Source organism: Sturnus vulgaris, chromosome Z, assembly GCF_052056855.1.
Source record: "Sturnus vulgaris isolate bStuVul1 chromosome Z, bStuVul1.hap1, whole genome shotgun sequence".
Classification (NCBI taxonomy): Eukaryota; Metazoa; Chordata; class Aves; order Passeriformes; family Sturnidae; genus Sturnus; species Sturnus vulgaris.
The window spans coordinates 28,924,076-28,942,930 of NC_142283.1; the positions used below are offsets into that span (position 1 = coordinate 28,924,076).

At 36.0% G+C, this 18,855-nt stretch overlaps 1 long non-coding RNA gene across 1 annotated transcript; it reads right to left on the minus strand.

The window, feature by feature from the left end:
* Window positions 1-343: 343 nt before the first annotated feature.
* On the minus strand, window positions 344-17,812 carry LOC148219761 (uncharacterized). Its single transcript, XR_015799360.1, has 3 exons — window positions 17,660-17,812; window positions 15,768-15,825; window positions 344-440 (listed from the first exon to the last, which is right to left on the minus strand). It is a non-coding gene; the product is annotated as an uncharacterized LOC148219761 (long non-coding RNA).
* Between the last annotated feature and the right edge of the window lie 1,043 nt (window positions 17,813-18,855).

Sequence of the window (18,855 nt, forward strand, 5' to 3'; positions counted from 1 at the left end):
GGACCTTAGACTACAGCAAATAAAGTAAAAGTACACCTTTCCTTATAATATCCAGGTAGGAAGACACAGAGGAAAAATCAGATGAGGGAAAAAAACCACCCCACAAACAGGTAGAATGGATGAAAAGAAGCATTCAAATTCAGTTTAATTTAAAATTCCCCAAGTTTTTGAATTTATCAGGTTTTCAGCTACATAGGTTCACCTTGAAAAAAAATAAATAAAGCTTTCACCATGCTAGAATTACTTACTTTTGTTTTGCTATCTGCAACCTATTACAGTCTTTCTCTGTGCTATTTATTGAAATACACCTAATAATAAAGAAAAAGAATCACCTACCTTTAACATATTTTCCATGTCACCTGCATTCTTAATGTCTGTTTGTAGAGGCCACTCTGCAAGTCTGATGGCACTTCATAAGGATTATAGCTTTCAATCTGCTCCTAAAACAGATAGTTTTATTAAAAAACCCACTACATTTCATGTAGAGTAGGAGATGGAAAATGTCTATAGCTCACAAGGTCAATTTTGCTTTTAACTTTCCTGATTAAAGCCTCTAAAAAGATACTACAGTAAAGACAGTGGCAGAAATTTGTAATGACAAAGCAGACCCAAAGAGCATTTATTGAACAGGCAAACTTCCACAAGCTCACTTGGTGTACAAGAGTAAAAAAATGAGATGGCTCACAGCAATAAGAACCTTAGACAAAAAAAAGTTGTTGAAAATCATGCCTCCTTGTAAATCAATTTATGGCATGTTTCTCTTTACAAAATTAATTTTATGGTTTGTTTTTGTTTTTAATATTATGCAGAATAACTTATTTTGCAATGTCAGGATCACAAGTGCAGCCTCAATTAAAAACTCATAGAAAGAGCTGCCACTAGAGACTCAGACACTAAATAAAGATATCATCAACATCTCTACACTTTGTCCTTTGATAACCTCTTATATTGCAAAAACAATATAAGTTTTTACATATCTTTACAATCTTATGGTGTAAAGATTCTGGATTCAGAGTTTCCCAGGAACAAAAGAGGATCATTTGGTTTCACTATTTAAATATTTACATAGTTGTCTTTTTGCATCTAGCTAAGAACTTCCCAAAACTGCTGATGCCTTGGGTATTAGCTTTTATATTTTTCAGATTCTCTGCTGCTTAGTGTGTGACTCTGAAACTTCATATTAGGCGTTAGTAAGTTCTCTTCACAGGGTAGTTAGACTAAACAATTTCTTCCCAGCCAGAGAATCAAGGACACCCATAACCCAAAAAGCAAAAACATTGGCGAGGGAAAGGAGGCCAGACAGGGGGCTGATACTTCATAGCCTGGGCTGTGTGTGATCCCAATATGTAGATGAACCAAAATTTATAAAAGTGTAAAAGCTCGTGACTGGGATCCATCTTGGATTTGATTTGGGTATAGCCCTGGCTGGGCTCTTGCACTGCCCAAGGTGTATCCTTTCAATAAATACCTATTTTATTCATTTTGTTCTGTCTAGTCTCTGTTCCAGGCCAGCCTTTCCAGGCGTCACCTCGGGTAGATGAATGAGGATGTACTACCACTGTGCCTGCTGCCACTGAAAATTGCTTTAGCAAGCAAGAGTATCGTACTAGACACCCTCAGGTGCTCTCTAGGCAACGCATGCTACCTGCAATTATGGAACAGTTGTCTGAAGAGGCTATTTAGCTTCTCACTAGTATATAACACACTGAAGATGTACTGTTGCAGAGAAATCTCAAGAATTCGGCTATTGAAAACCTCTACTAAGTTTTCAATCAGAATTAAATTGTGTTAAATGTATCTATGTATTATTTTACAAATCTACTTTGTGGTAACTTCCTTTTTAAAAAAAAACCCTCATTGCAGCCCAAGAGAATATATGAAATTCTCAGAGAAACAGCACAGAGCAGCTACGTGTTGAGCAGGTACCTAGCGGAGAGAAGGTATCTAGTGAAAATGGTCATTGAGGCTCCTGTTTTGGAGTTTTAGTAGTGTAGAGTACAGATAAAGGAAACTGCTGTTGCAGAAAATACATTACATTAAATCTGGAACATTTTTTGTTTAAGACAACCTACTGTATGCATTTGTATGGTGTTCTGCCATGAGAAGAAATACACAGGACAGAAGTTCAACTGTTCAGATTATTCTTCACGAGGAAGCTTTATGTCTGAACAATAATTCAAGTTTCACAAGAGGATCTGCCTTAGCATATGGCAAACATGAATGCGCTTCACTAGTATTTGCACATCCACGATGCTACACAGACAGCTTACCAAACCAAACAAAATACTGTCCCAGTAGCTGGCTTCAAGATACATATGATGGGATATGTACGAGATGTAGGAAAAGCCACTTTACTGTGTAAGACCAAAAGGAGGCAACTACTTGAACCAGTTATTTAATACCTCTCTCAAGCCTCTCTTGTATTTCTGAATAAATTATACACTGCTTTTTTGGAACTAAAATTTTTCAAAAGTCAGAAAGGACAACAACAATTAGAGAAAAACTCACAGAATGTATACTTCAATAGATGAGAGGAATTCATGAGCATGTCAATTTCCAAATTTTTTTTTTTTTCAAAAATTTGTCCATGCAGATTAGTGGGCTTTTTGTGTAAATTTCATACACATATTGTTTAAAAGCACCGTATTACTTAACAAATAACAAGAAAAAGATATATGCTCAGAAGGTAGCAGTATTTCACTCTGACAGTTACAATAAATGCATCTAGGTTTCAAATAGAAACTTCTAGAACTTCCAAAGTAACCGTTGGAGTGTGCAGAAAGGGGAGGTAATCAGTAACATCCAAACCAGGAGAATCAGAACTTTATTTTATATCTTTTGAATTCAAAGTGGTTCTCTTTTATCTTTTAAAAATCTCCTTAAATATATAAAAAAAAATTGAGTTGTTTCATAGAAAGAAGTTTGAGGTAACATAGTGTAACAAGGATAAGTTATTCAATTGAAGATGAGAACATGGTGCTGAATGTGTATAACTGTTCTCAGACCTAGTCTTCTGGAAGTCCAGATTGTGTGCCTTTATAAGACCTTTCCTGTTCACAGTCAATAAAGTGTCCAGGAGCACATCAAGTAACTCAGAGAGTAGCTGATGCTTAAAAGACAGAAGTGTAACAAGTATATAGTTTTAGAGTAGGAATAATACATGCGGTATTAAGACTGCAAAAATATAGCTCAGTCTATCCATCCTTTTTTTTCCCCTCTTTAGAATTAAGCTATATTTTATCCACACAAAATACATTGTATCATTTTGCTAATTCCTAATCCAAGGAGACAAACTGTTACATTCTGTAACATTGAAAATATACCCTGGCTATGAGATTTTTATTTCATCAAATATATTTTATATCTACATATATAAAACAAAAATGACAGTTACTGCAAATAAATTTAATATACATTTGACCAGTACCTAATAATAATAATGACACATCAACTAAGAAATATCTATTGTGTAGCTGCCTTTTACTTGAAAGACTCCTTAAGTCAAGAAAAATTTTTATGTCTTTAGAAAAAGCTTTCAAGTCCGTAAACTGCTGTTTTGTAAATGAAACTTTTACATGTGTTATTCTGATGAAATGACTTCTTGAAGTCCTTTAAAATGCTATTGAATTCGTATTTTGAAGTTTATCTAATCCTTTATAGCATGTAAAAGAAAAAAAAAAAACCCAGTGTAAAATATGGTTGGGGTTTACTTCCCTAACCCACTTATGTTAAACATATCTTTTTGGATCAAATCCTATACATTTTACGTGCATCACAAAATAATTACAGCAACATATTAATATCGTTAGGAGACTTGATATATATACTCTGAGGAATAGCATTACAGCCATAACTCAGATCTTGTTACCTCTGGGAAAAAATAGATATTGTTACAGCAGTAAAAGTATACAGTATGTGTCTAATCAAGAGATGAATTTTAAATAAATCCCTTAAGAGATCTCAAACATAATGAACTTAATGAAAATTAACACAGTGTGAAACCAAGCAGAAATGGAATCACAGACAGCATAAATCAGTGCTCAGGCTAGAAGTCCTTAAAAGCTTATATTATAATTTTGAAAACAATTATCTTAAGAGGTCTTAATAACAAAAAAGCAGTAAAGCTATTATAGCATCCTCTGGAGTGCTCCACTTCACCTTGTTATTAAATTGCTAAAACACAAATAATGCACTTTGGACTGGTGACCTTCCTATTTGTTAAGATGAACTCTCTCTGTTTTAAAGCAAGGTCACCAGGCAGGATACAATACAGGAGCAAAGAGGTTAAGCAACTTAAACAATATGTTTAAAAATAATTTTATCAAGGTAAGGTAAGGCTTAATCTTAATTCTGAATGTGCTTGTTTTAATAACCAGTCCATAAAATAACTTTAAATAAGCCACGCCCCCTCCCCTTCCAGTAAGGGAGGGACAAAAGCAGAGATTATGTGTTGAGATAACAATTTACTGAAAGCACAAAGCAATAGAATAAGGCCCACACGATAACAACAGTAATATTGGTAGCAAAGGCACACAAAAACAGAAGGTATTTTGCCCAGAGAAAAGGTGTTCACTTCTGGGGACAAAAAAAATCCCCCAAGATGGAGGCTTCTTCCCACAGGTTGCGTCTGTGTGGCTGTCCTTAGACAAAAGCATATGGCAACTGTTCCCACATGTTGCTTATGCGGCCATCAGGAACAAGAGCAAGACGGCAGGGGAGTTACCATGGCTAGCGCATCCCCCCCATCAGGCTGCAGCAATGAAAAACCATGACAAACAAACCCCACGGGAGCTGGGGTATCCAAGTCTCCACTGGGCTCAGTTCTGTGCAGATGCCTGCACTGCCATTTGTACCACTTCACCATTTGGAGGTTGTTCCCATGCATTGCTGCAGCCTTTTAACTGTTCTGTTGTGCTCCCTTTGGCTCAGTTCAGCTAAGCCCAGCTGAGATCTCCTGTGCTGGGCTTGACAGGCTTGGCTGTGCCAGCTCTCTGCCTGCAGCAGTCTCTGTGCTGGTGCTGTCGATTCAGCATCACCATCAATTTGCACCTCCTCTGCTTTCCCCTTCAGCACCATATCCTGCAACCTGGTTCTGGAGAAAACAGGAGGGGAACTGGTGGTGGACGCAGGGGACAGGGCCAAAAGCCCTGACTTTAACACCTTCCCACTGAAGAGAGAGAAACAAAATGGTGCTGACTTCCATGGGTTGCTGTCATTTTCATCTGAAAACCATGCCCCCCATCAGTGATCAAACGGTATAGAAAAGCACCATAGACACACCCACGCTATGCTAAGCTGCACCCTCCTCTCTGCAACCAGGACATTTTCCACCCCTTATTCTATACCATGCACATTATAACCAGATCTCATAATTTTCAATATATACATATATTTACCTATATATACACGAAACTATACACAAGTACTGCTACTATTTCATGAATCAATGACCATCCACCTACCTCAACTTTATTTTATGGTAAAACCAGCCTTCAAGAGTATCTGGATAATATTCTCCCTTTTCTCAAAAATGTCTGCCAGAGTATTTTCAAGCAATGATAGTCTTCTGTCAGTCTTCAGTCTCCATGGAACCTACACACTGGCCACACTCTCAAAGGATGAGTAAGTCTTGCTGGCCACTCACTGGCTTTCCAGTTCAGGATCCATCTCATGGATAGAGGTCACATTGTCCCGGCTGACATGGTGTTATCCATGGTGCACTGCTGTGATAGTGATGTTTTTATTCTACCTTCAGTAGAAGGATCCTCTGAGAGACCAGGCAAGGCGTTCAGCTGTCTAACTTCCTCTGTCTCCATAGTAGTTCTCCCAAAAGCCCAACAGTGTCCCTTTTGGGTCCTTGGAATACCCTCTCCTGAGGTAATCTCTGCCAAGGATGCACAGGGCTTCACAATGGGGTGTTTTTGCCGTTCAGTCCCAGTCAGGGTCACTTCCAGTACAGTCATGTCATCCCAGACACAGAAAAATATTCTGCTCCTACACGTCTTGATGGTATCAGGGTACATTCTGCTCTGGGTCAACTAAAGCCTTATGTTCAACTCACAATCATCTAAGAGCAGAGCCAGTTGGAGACCAAGTACTCAGTAATGTTTATCTTCTCCTCAACAATGTCTAAGAGTTTACACGTATCCTGCGTATCCTTTGTTTACTGTTGACTAATTTCTCATTTATAATTTTAATTTTACTTTCCTTATCAAAAGTCTCTTGTTGGGTTGTGCTAGTAACCTAACAAATTTCTTTAAAAGTATTTTTATTAATCTTCTGTATATGGATTATTCTATTGGCAGATAGTGAACATTAAAATATTTAAGATTTTGAATTTTCCTTTACAAAAATCATTCAAGATTTTGCCCATAATTTTTTTATTCCGACATAATAAAAATATAAGACTGTTATTCGTTTGTTCATATGCAATTTTCCTAGCTGTGAAGATTACCTACTAGAATAATTCTATACATTAAAATATTTTACCATATGTTAGTAGGCAGCTCCTCCTTTGTTATACTTTAACTTCATTTCAAATAATTTTTGGCAAATGCAGTGACTTCCAATTCCCATGCAAGTTCCTCAAATCCATTCAGTGTAGCACAATTCTGGGCCATATTCAGATCTGTACAAGTCTAAAGGTACAATTCCCTTGAAGACAATACGTTTCCATTATAAATTATTCAGCTCTCTTTTTCTCCACTCAGTGACACATCAATGACTACGATTTCACCACTTAATTACCTTTATCATCTAAAATATTCTGCATTCTACACAAATATTTAAACAGCTCTTTTTGTTGAAGAAGCAAAATATAATATAAAAAGATTTTATTCTTCCTTGCTGTCAAATCTGGCACCTTTCAAAAAGCTCTATAATGATACATCCACTTAAAGTGAATTAGATCAACAAGAACCCAACATAATACAGGGAAAAAAAATCCAAACTATTTTGGGTTCCCTGTACTTGTACATCTAGCTCTCCTAGCTGAGATATAATAAACCCACAGAAAATATATTCTGTGTCTCTCCTGTTCATTTTATTCCTACTACAGTTATCTCTAAAAAGTGTCTTAAATCAGTCTCAGTACACTGAAATTTATTACTGAATATAGCACTTTAGTGCATGCACCATGGTTTTGGTTTTAAATAGTACTAGCAACAAATATCAGAGTACTTTATCTTCCTTAGAATGCTAGGCACATTTGTAGTAGAAAATAAGATGCCGCCTGCCCAACAAAAAAAAAAAAAAAAAAAAAAAAAAAAAAAAAAAAAAAAAAAAAAAAAAAAAAAAAAAAATTAAAGCACCCATCTTCTATTTCTAACAATAAAAAAATTGATCATATTCAGTTTTCATCTACTTTCAGTATAATATTATCATGTATAAATCTTATTAAGGAAACCAGTCTTTCTGAGATTTGTCTTGTTCTAGGTTTTTGGGGAGCACCATGTGTATAAATCCTGTTCTTCAAATGAAAAGTAAAAATCCTTCCTACCAATATCTAGAACTTAATTGAATGCCACAGTAAAGTGATACCTAGCAGGACTGGGCTTGATTTTAGCTACTGAACACCTCAATTCCTTCAGTGCCCTCTGCTACATCCCAATGTACCATTTTATGAAGTAACATACTTAAATGATTTCAACACAAACAACTATGTCTAAGAAAACAACAGTTTTCAGAGTGGGATTTAAATATGCTAGACTATTGTCCTTAGAGAGGTTTAATCTGTGTAATGCAGGTGTAAAGCATCCTGTCCTTTAATTTACTCCAAAGTTTTAATGTTTCCTCTGGAGTTTTAACATTATTGTGGCTTCAATTTCTAACAAATATGAAGTACCCTACCTTTAAAAAAAATGGATTAATATAAGGCATAATGCTAAAGTATGTGTCAAGTGTAACCTTTATAACTTTGCCTGTCAGGTTTTTCCATTAGAGACCTCATAAGCAGCCCCTGCATATCAGTCACAGTGTACCCTGACAGGTTTAACCTTCCCAAGTGGCTGAATACACCATCTTCACTGCAGCCTATTGACCAAAGCAATAAGCCATTTTGTATAGTGTATTAAAGTCATTTTCCACATGCTACCTCAGCACGACCCATTGTTCATGCTGGCTCCTGCTGACCATGAAAACCTGCACTCCACACTAAATTGCTACACTTTACACCGTTACACCAGTTAAACAGTAAGCCCCCTACTGAATTGTTTTTTTCTCTTCATAGTCTAAAAAACACAGCGATTATCACAAATGCTCAAGATATGATTTTAGACTGCAAATAATAAAACCAACCCTGCAAATAATTTAAACACTTAAAATATATGCTGACTGTGGAAACTTTATTTTTCTTATAATTCACCAATCCTTTGTTCACAGATATCTAAGGGTGGGAGGCCATCTGTGCAAGCCTGAGCAGCCCTGGGCACTCTGTGTCAAAGGTTGCATTTCAGCCCCATGAAATTCATGCCGTCTCTGCTGAAATCAGCTTTGTTGCTAGACCCTGTGACAAATGACTCCAATCTAGGCTGAATGCCCTTGACTTGACCCTGGCCAGTGAAAACAATAGGGCAGACTCAGCCAGTGGAAAAGATGTTCTGCACTAATGAACCCAGTGGTGGCCACAGGTCAGTTAAAAAAGAGGGGATAATGTTCAATCTTTTCAGGTGCACATTTATAATGAGAGAAGCATACAATCCCTCTCACGATGGAGCACATATAACAAAGAAAGTATTTGTACACTCATCAGGGCTAATGGACCCTGAGGGTACTATAGGAATATGTTTTTAATTTAATCTTTATTGAATGACCTTACACACTTCATTTTCTCTGCACGGCACCGTGAAATGGACACAGTCTCACTAAGTTCAATGCTGAAAACAGATGAATATATAAATGACCATTGCCTGCTGGGTATGCAGATTAATTTTCTTCCCTTATTTTCACCTTTGTCCACCCTGCTGCTTGCTCCTAACACAATTTCTTATGGCAATATTTCTGCTATAAAGACTTTTCTTAGCTGCCTATATTTACTGTACCATTTTCATCATGGGATACTGAGAAGAGAAATGGTGTACGGTCCCTGTATGTTTAAAAAATTTTCATCGCATGTTGTTTCTCTTTCTGCTGAGGGAGAGAAGTCCTTCCACTGCTTCACCAGGGGATTCCTCCCACAGGAGATTGTTCTTCATGAACTTCAATGTGAGCCCATCCCGTGGGGAACAGTGCTCTCTAAACTGCTGCAGTATGGGTCTGTCTTTTGCATGGGGTGCTGTCCTTCAAGGATCCTCTGGGGGCCCTGTGAGGACCTCTCTCCACAGACCTCCCCCAGGGTCACAGCTCTCTCTCAGGCATCCCCTTACTCCAGCATGGAGGTCCTCCATGGGTTGCAGGTGGATCTCTGCACCAGCACGGATCTCCATGGACAGGGGCACAGCTGCTTTACCATGATCTTCACCATAGTCTTCAGGGGAATACCAGCTTGGGCACCTTGAGCACACTCTCCCCCTCCTTCTCCACTAACCTTGGTGCCTGCAGTAGCTCCTCTCACGTATTCTCACCTTCAATTTTCTGGCTACAGTTACATCTGTGTAATAACATTTTCTTTTTCCTTCTTAACTCTATTATCACAGAGGCATTACCATTGTTTCTAATGGGCCCAGCCTCAACCAGTAGCACATCAGTATTTGGAGGTGGGGATTGTCTTTGCTGGACATGAAGGAAGCTTCTGGCAACTTCTCACAAGAGCCACCCTTGTAGCCCTACCACCTATCAAAGCCTAGCCATGCAAACCCAAGAGAAAATATATCTTTTCTCTAACCGGGACGTTTCTAGGTCTCTGGTTCTTGCAAAGGGCAGCCTCTTATCTCTCAATGCTTCTGGTGCAGACCACAGACATATTTTGGCATTTTTAAATGAATGCCTGTGAATGCAACTATACCAGGCCCTACAGAACTACTTCCTACAATGTGTTAATAATTTTGTTGCAACACTATTCCCCGCTATGCTCCACTGTGGTCTGGTTTGAATTCAAACATAAATCAACTTCATGCAAACTTCTAAAATTCATTGGAGGCCACTTCTAGAACCTAAGCCTCAGTTTCCCTGTCTATATTATTACCAACACATGAACAAGAAGAAATCCTTATCATAGCATGCCTTGAAAAAGTCTTCCATAAATCCAAAACACGGTAGCCAACACAAGTTGCACAAACTGGCATATTATACTGCGATTATAGCTTTATTTTCCTGTAAGAAAGTTTAACTAGTACTGCAAGGTAGTGAGAAAAAATATTAAATTTTCTTATGCAATTCCAAGACCCAAATCCTCCAAACAATCTGCTCTCAATACAAACCTGTATGATAATTTTGCATGAAAACCAACCAATTTAAAAGCCACCTGAGTTCTTTCTCAGAAAACAGCACCCCCATAAGCAGTCAAAAGATGTTCTACTTGCAAAGGAATGGACAAATAAATACCAATAAAATCTGATTGCTTACAAAAATTAATATCTGCATTTCCTTTTCCTTTTTCTATAAAGGAAGGAGATGTCTAGAAGTGTCAATTGAAAAGATTGCTACTTACTATTTTACAGTGATGCCTAAGGAACCAGGCAAAAGCCCCACTGTGAACACAGTGATACAAAAGACAGTTTATGCCTTGAAGGATTTACAGACTGAAGGAACAAGAAAAAGATATAGGAAAAAATTGCAGAAGTACAGCTATATGAAGGGACCCAATAGACTAATAATAATTAATTGAATATAAAGGCCAGCAGGACTAGGTCAGTGATCATCCTCCTGCACTCAGCACTGGATCATCTTGAACACTGTGTTCAGTTTTGGGCATCTCATGGCAACAAAGACATTGAGGTATGGGAGCAGGTCCAAAGTAGGGCAGTGGAGCTGGGAAGGGTCTGGATCACAAGCATGACCAGTGCAGATGAGGGAGCTGAGGGTGTTAAGCCTCCTGAAGACCAGGAGGTTCAGAAGAGGTCTTTTCACTCTCTACAGCTACCTGAAAGGAGATTGTAACGAGGTGAGGTCAATCTCTTCTCCAAGGGAGCAAGGGAACATGGTCTCAAATTGCTCCAGGGGAGGTTTAGACTGGATGTTAGGAAAAATTTCTTCATGGAAAGGATTGTCACGCTTCAGAAGTGGCTGTCCAGGGAAGTGGTGGGATCATTGTCGCTGGGGGTTTTAAAAGATGCATAGATAGGGTGCTTGGGACATAGGTTAATGGTGGGCTGAGCAGTGCTGTGTTAATGGTGAACCTGATGAACTTAGTCTTTTTCATCCCATATGATTCTCTGATTCCATCTAAAATACTGCTACAGTTTAACAATGTTTTTTAATGTTTACCATTTCTATCTTTTCTTACAGCAAACCTGGTAAGACACAGATATACCATGGAGCACTACAAATGTCCAGCCATATTTAAAGGATATGCACAGAACTATTCCCTGAATTCTTGCCTTGTTTCAGCTACAGGATTGACTGATTTTGGTAACTAAGAAAATGTAGCTACATAATCCATGAAGAACAAGGAGTATCACAAATGACAGTAGGCTTTAGAGACCAATGTACACAAGAGCAGAGAATGAAGGAACAACTTAGATGTCTAATTCCTGAGACTGTAAACCAGAGACTTGCAGTGAAACTGAAATGCAGGAGAATTGTATAAATCTGATTAGAAAGTAATTTTTAAATTTGGAATTTTCATGTATTATTGGGTTGCCCATAAAATGAGACTATGAATCTAAATAAGAATTAGATTTTGCATTTGTTTAGGTTGATTGCTCAAATGAGCTCTCAGTGCTCAAGTAGGAAAAACGCTCTTCACTTTTGTATAATACACAGCATTTAAGATGGTCCCTTAAATAATCAAAAGAATTTACACAACTAAAATAAGAATTTTAACACTGAGGAAAAGGTCATTGTGATAGAGATAAATCTGGGTCTTCTGTGTTAAAATGGTAATTATAGCCATGAAAACAGATAAGGTTGTTGAGAAGAACATATAAAAGGTTGGAAATCAACATGGCCACACAACCTCTCTGACCTTCCCTCAATGCTAAGCAAGTTGCTGTGGAAATCAATGATTTCAGAGGTCTGTAGTCCCACCAAAGCATATGTCTCTTATTATGGTAAGAAAGCAGTTCTACTGTTTCCACACTCACAACCAAATACTAACCCCCACCCTGATCAAAAAAAAAAAAAAAGGAGACCAAATGGCAGGAATATGACATTAAGCTCAGTGCAAAAATATTAATTAGAGAAACTTGCAGAAAAGTGAAGACACAGAAGCAGACCTTTGACCTACTCTTAAAGCATTGCCAAAACTATAGCAGTGCTCTGGAGCAAGAAAGAAAAGATTTGTACATTTAAGATGCTGAAGTGCCTTAGCAGATGAGCATCAGAGCAAAAAAGGGGCGGTTTTGTTTGGCATGGAATTGCTTTTAAATGTAACTCTTCCAAACAAGGTTTATTGTACAGAAAATATATTTAACATTCTTTGATACAATGAGAAATTCAAAATTTCCTGTTGCTTTGCTATGCAGTTTGATTTTACCTTATTCGCAATACACAGATTACACTGTGCTGTGACAGCCCGAGTCAAACTTGCCTATGGCTGAGTCTTAGAAGCTCACAATATGTTATTATTAAATTGCATGGATGAAAATGAAGCCTATTATTTCTACAGCTAAATGATATATTTGAATATATGGACTCAGATTGAAATTGTGTGAGTTTTACAATATAAAACAAAACCAAAGACTCATTTTTTGGCCATTTCTCTATATGCAATTACTTAGTTGTGATTCAGTTTTGTAATTTTCTTTTTTACTGTTCTGAGTAAACCAGGATGCACAGTTTATGAAGCAAGAAAAGATTCAGTCTAAGTTAAGATGTTGGTCATGGTCAGATAAGAGATGCTTGGTGCATGCATTTATTTTACAGTCCTGAGAACATAATTGATTTCTACCCATGTATATACAAAGACATGAATAGATATAAGGGTATTAGAAGGGAATATAAGTCAAATATCTAATTCATAATTGGCTTTCAACAAAATTTGATTATCTCTTTCTTTTTATCTATCTTAAATTTGTCATTGTACTTTCTGACCAACTGAAATATCCTTTTCACATCATGGATGAGCAGTACCTACCGCTTATATTCAGTTCTACATGAAGTAGAGTAAAAACCAGTCTCTGCTGCTGCAGGATTTTTTTCGTTTTTCCTTCATGTCCAAACATTCACATTAGTGCAAGAATCCTTCAAATATAGGATAAATAATCTTAATTATGTATCTGCATTACCATAGCTTGGAGATAGTTTTGGAAATTTTGAGTCACTGAAACTTTTCAGGGTTTTTGGTGATAATTTAATTTTTTCTTTATAAATACCTGATTTTGTTTTGTAACATAATGATAAATTTTAATTAATATTCCTAAATTTTGCATGCTAACTTTATAATCCTAATCTTTGCATAATCCTTATCTTCCCCATTCAAAACAAAACAAAACAAAGAAGAAAAGAGAAGAAAAGAGAAGAAAAGAAAAGAAAAAGAAAAGAAAAGAAAAGAAAAGAAAAGAAAAGAAAAGAAAAGAAAAGAAAAGAAAAGAAAAGAAAAGAAAAGAAAAGAAAAGAAAAGAAAAGAAAAGAAAAGAAAAGAAAAGAAAAAAGAAAAAAAAGGGAAAAAAGCAAACTATATCTATTAAGTCTTCCCAAGGTCATTGCCCTGTGTCTTTTTCTGCTCCTCAACAAAGTACTCATTTTTCTTAGCTTCCTGTCAGTTTGCCATGATATCTTTCACATCTGCCTGTGCCTTTGCTTTTATTAACAGAAAATACAGCCATAGCTTTAGTGTCATGTGTACTATAAAGACAGGATTTTCAAGAGATTTGACAACTCTCATATTTTCCAAAGTATTCTCTATGTAACACAGAAACCGTTTATTACTGCTAAGTAGTGACTGTCTCTCCAGCTTGAATAATGAAGTCCTCTAGGTCAGTATTTTCTACAAGGATGCATTTGAGGAAGAATTCCTCTGCAGTCCAGCATTAAAACAATGGGTGTCATAATAGAAATCAATATATTATCAGTCTTAGATGCCACTATAATCAATCTAATTCTTTGGGCAATGAAAATACAATATGTTATTGTGTTAAACCAAGAATTTTCTTTTTTCAAAATGTTTAAAAAAAATTTATAAAATTATTTATAGAGACCAGATCTGCTGTGCAAGGTAGGATAAATTTAAGCTTCTATGAACTGTGCCTTCAGCTGCAGGAGATTTACATCTGTGACTTGTAAAACAAATTTCCACACAGTGCAGTAACTTAGTTTTTGAGAATTATACAGTGCCCAAGCAAAACATTAAGACCTTTCAGTGTTTCACGGTATTTTTTCAATAAAAAATTCTCAAATTTACACAACTTAAAAAACGACTCATCATTAACTAGCATATAAAAGGTTTTTATTTCTACCTCAAAATACACAGTTCTTGAAACAAGAGCTTCTAATAGGTAATTTTCACAAAATTATGGAATACATAATATGAGAATAAGCTTATGTACAAATAGTTAGAAAATATCTGGTGCAATTTTAACATAAGATGCAGTAAGCAATACCCAGCATAGACATTGAATCAGAAATATACCAACCTTGCAGACATTAAAATAATGAATAATCTTATGAGTAATCCTGTATAATTCATTAATGCATATACTTAAACCTTTTCTTTTCATCCTGGAGGATATAGAGATTTTTAATATCAGTTGTTAGTTAAACATGTTTGATATACTTGATATGTTTCAGTTTATTTTAGTAACATAAGTATTCTATTAACACAGAACGGAAAAGAAAAAATTCATCACAATCCCTTAGCTATTTGCTTGTTCTCTCTGTGTTACAGAAAACCAAAATGTACAATAGTTAGTCATAAGATGGATTCCAAGGTCAAAATTAAATTTATAAGTCTGCATTGAAGTCAACTCTACTGTTCCTAGTTTTAATTATATGGGACAGTGTAAAAGGAGTGCCAAAATCAAACAATAATTAAAACAGTTTTGAAACAAAAGTACTGGATGAGTGTCTTACTGAAATTGCATCTAAAAACATAATTTGCATGCTTTTAGGTTTAAGTCTGGTGTAATTGCACAGCATTCTCTGCTTCATGATTCATATTCAGGAGCCAGATTGTCCTCCCAGTGCAACATAAATACGTTCTGCAATTACCGCCAGTCTGTAAACAGAACTGGAGGAAAAATGTATGCATGGAATAGGAGGAGAACTGAGAACAGAGGAGAGAAATGCTGGTTATTAGGTTCCTCTTGCAAGATCCACTCCAACTAGACCATTTCTGACCACAGTGTAAAGCTGTTCTAGTATTCCAGAGAATAAAATTTGTTCCATTTGCTTGTAGCTTCTACTAATTATAGAATAGCTAAAGACCTCAGCAAACTCTCAGTTTCTTACATTCTTTACACTGCTTCCTCCACATTTCTTTTGCTCATATTCTTCCCCAGGCAGACCCATTCATGGAATGATGCCCATTACCATCACTAATATTAAATATACCACAACTACATGTGACAAACGGGTGATCTTCTGAGTAACTATGCAGAGAAGCTGCTATTACTCCTTTCTCTGTCATAAGAAGCATTCACTACTGCTAAATTCAAGAAAAAAGTCCTTGACATTAGCTTATTTTTTGATCTTTAAAATGCATCACAAACTCAACTAATCTCCCCAGTACTCACCCAAGTCACTTGTGCTGAACAGATGTGCAAATTGACCTGTGGAACTTGAGGGACTCACCTAAGAGCACAGAATAAATATGTATCTTAATCAGAGTTAGATTTTAGGATCCTCCTGCTTGAGCCTCTATTCATATTTTGATACTTTTCAGTATGAATAAATTATAGGTTTTCAAGAATAAATGTGAGAGTGAATAAACAAATTATAGGGAGACATGATCATAGCCCAGTCCTGATTCACCCCCAAGGCTTGCTCATTTCTACCTAGCACACTTTCAAGAATCTTCATATCTCAGAACAAATGTGGTTTTAAATGTATACTATTGAGAAAATTCAGATTCTCCTTAGGACTGTGAATGAAAACCTACTTGAAGTATCCTTTTGCAAATTGACTTTAGAATCAATTTAATTTGAAGGCATAGGGTTTTCTTCTCTATTTTCTTAAGGAACTACCTCTGCAGAAGATTAGGCTTACAGAAACTGCATGGGTTTGAAATGCAGAGCAAATGGACACAAGTGCACTGGCACCTACATTGATGAAGACATTCCATAAGAAGTTCAAGTCGTTAAAATAGTAGCCTTTGTCTGGTTGAAGTTCTTGTTCATCTAAACATAATCAAGTGCACTGAGATCACTGCAAAACTAAAGGCTAAAAAATAAACAAAGAAACAGTCTGCTTGCTCCCTAACATAGAAACACACAAATATTTTGTAAATAACTTCAGATTAGTTTATTTTTTTTATTCACAGAGCAAATATCCTACAGAAAAACAGCTCCAGATTCTGTTCTCTGTTTTCTAGATCTTCAGTGGCCTCTTGACAGACACAAGAAATATTTTCTCTTCTCAAGGAGCTGATCTTTGGGTGGATATAAAAAGCTTTCTTTGAGGAAAGTTATCCAAATATCCCCATACCATCAGGTAATGTTGTAATTTGCTTTTGCAAAATACAGGTTAGAAATATGTACTTTTTGGTCACTTTGTTAGTTACATAAAATTTGAATTTACATTCACAGTTTATAATTGTTTGGTCTAAAATTGCCATTTCCCCTACTCATTCCAAGTGGGGTAAAATTGGCAACTTACTGTTCAGACAAGAGCTGCAAGAGGGACATTAACTCAGATGTTACTAAAACACTAAAACATAAGCAAGAATTTACAAATTGGACTGGTCATCATCATAGGAAATTTTGTTGAGACTAATATATAAAGTACTTCTAGTCAAAAACTCCATGAAGTACATTTCAGGCTGCCTGATTCCTGAAGGAGAAAAAGTCACATGGAATTAATTTTAGTTATTTATAAAGCATCATTTAACTATAACATAGTCTCTACAATGAGATACTGATGAGATACTGGTCTTTTTTTTTGTCTTCAGAGCGATAGTTTCCAAGAGCTGAAAGACCCTAAACATTTCACAATAGAGTGTAATGTTATTTTGAAAAAAAAAAATAAATAAATAAAAAAAAATTAAAAAAAAAAAAAAAAAAAAAAAAAAAAAAAAAAAAAAGAAAAACCCAAAAGATTGATTCAAAGCTCTTATAAAAGCACCTATCATTTTCTAACCACAAATATTACAATGCAGTATATAACATAACCAGTCAGGTTCTTTCATGAGGAGGGAGATTGGAATATTCTGTTATCATAGTGGGTTAGGATGATGATGGCAACATTATCAGTACAAGAACTGGGAAAAAACCTCTTTTTGTCTAAATATCATACTTTTTTATGATGCATATGTAGTAGAAACAGTGTAGCACAAGTCATAGGGGAAAAGGAGCATACAGAGTGGCTTTTTAATTCCTCTCCATGCACTTTGCCAGATTACCCCTCTATCTGGGTTCAATGTTGCATTGTGTTTTCCATATCAAAGCCTATGTTTTTTAAAAGCTTTTACCTTTCAGGACCCAGAGAAACTTTGGAGCATCTCCTGGATGCAAGATACAGGAATATATTTGGCTTGCTCTAGTCCTGCCTATTAACATTCCATATGTGACCTTTGGTGGAAAACAGAAAAAAGGGCATTAGCTCATAGAACTACTCTGTGCTTTTTGCGTTAGATTGAACAATTGTGCATCCATAGGTAATAGAGAAAAAGGGCACTCTCAAGGCACTTCTCATTTATGTTTTCTCTTTCCTCAAAGATCTTTTTTTCCCCCATCATTATCAATATTAAGATCAGATTCTGATCTTTTTGAAACTAGTTCAATGTGGAAGAATCCCACTCTCTTAATTTCATGGCTTGTCTTCCTACTTTCCATCATTTTCTAATGCTTCAGATTGTTCTATAATATTATAAATATTTTAAATAAAAAGTTAAATTTAATATGTATAATTTCATCTGTATGTATCTGGCCTTTATTAATAAATACTGTCACCCTTTATATGAAATTGCATCTGCAATAAAATTTAGTCTAAGCAAAATATATATCACTGTATTATTCTGAATTACAACTGATAGTAATTATAAACTGAAGCAAGAAGAGAGGACATAATAATGTAAGAATATTTCCATTGCCTCAAGATATGTAAAAACAACCAATATATAAGCCTGTCTCTTGTAAATGTGCTAGCTACAGCTCTTTTCCTTACATCCTCATATGATCTAATTTTGTCATAGGCCTTGACTAACCTGGAACCGACACTGTAGCTTGGATCACAATACACTGCAATTCAGTACATAATATTTTTTCTAAACAGGAAGATAGGAAAGTAGAATGCATATTGAGGGAGTACCTGGTCAGCTGCCTGCAGTGTTCACTTCCAATGAAAGATAGAAGAAATTCCTGGTATTGTATATTATTAGTAGTCAGATAGGTGCTGAAGAAATATCTGAATTAGAACACAGACCAAAAACTCTGTAATAATTTAAATAAGATGTGTAGTAATATTATATATTATTAGTCATGCATTCTATCTGTGTTTGATACTGGTTGCAATGGAAGGAAATGTAACTTGGCTCAGTCAAGGCGTACTGGGTACAAAAATCCAATGAGGAAAATCTTGAATGTAATCAATGACATGTTTTATATCTTTATTCATTTTCCTTTTTCCCTCTGTCAGGAATCAATGTGATTTTGGAATACAATAATA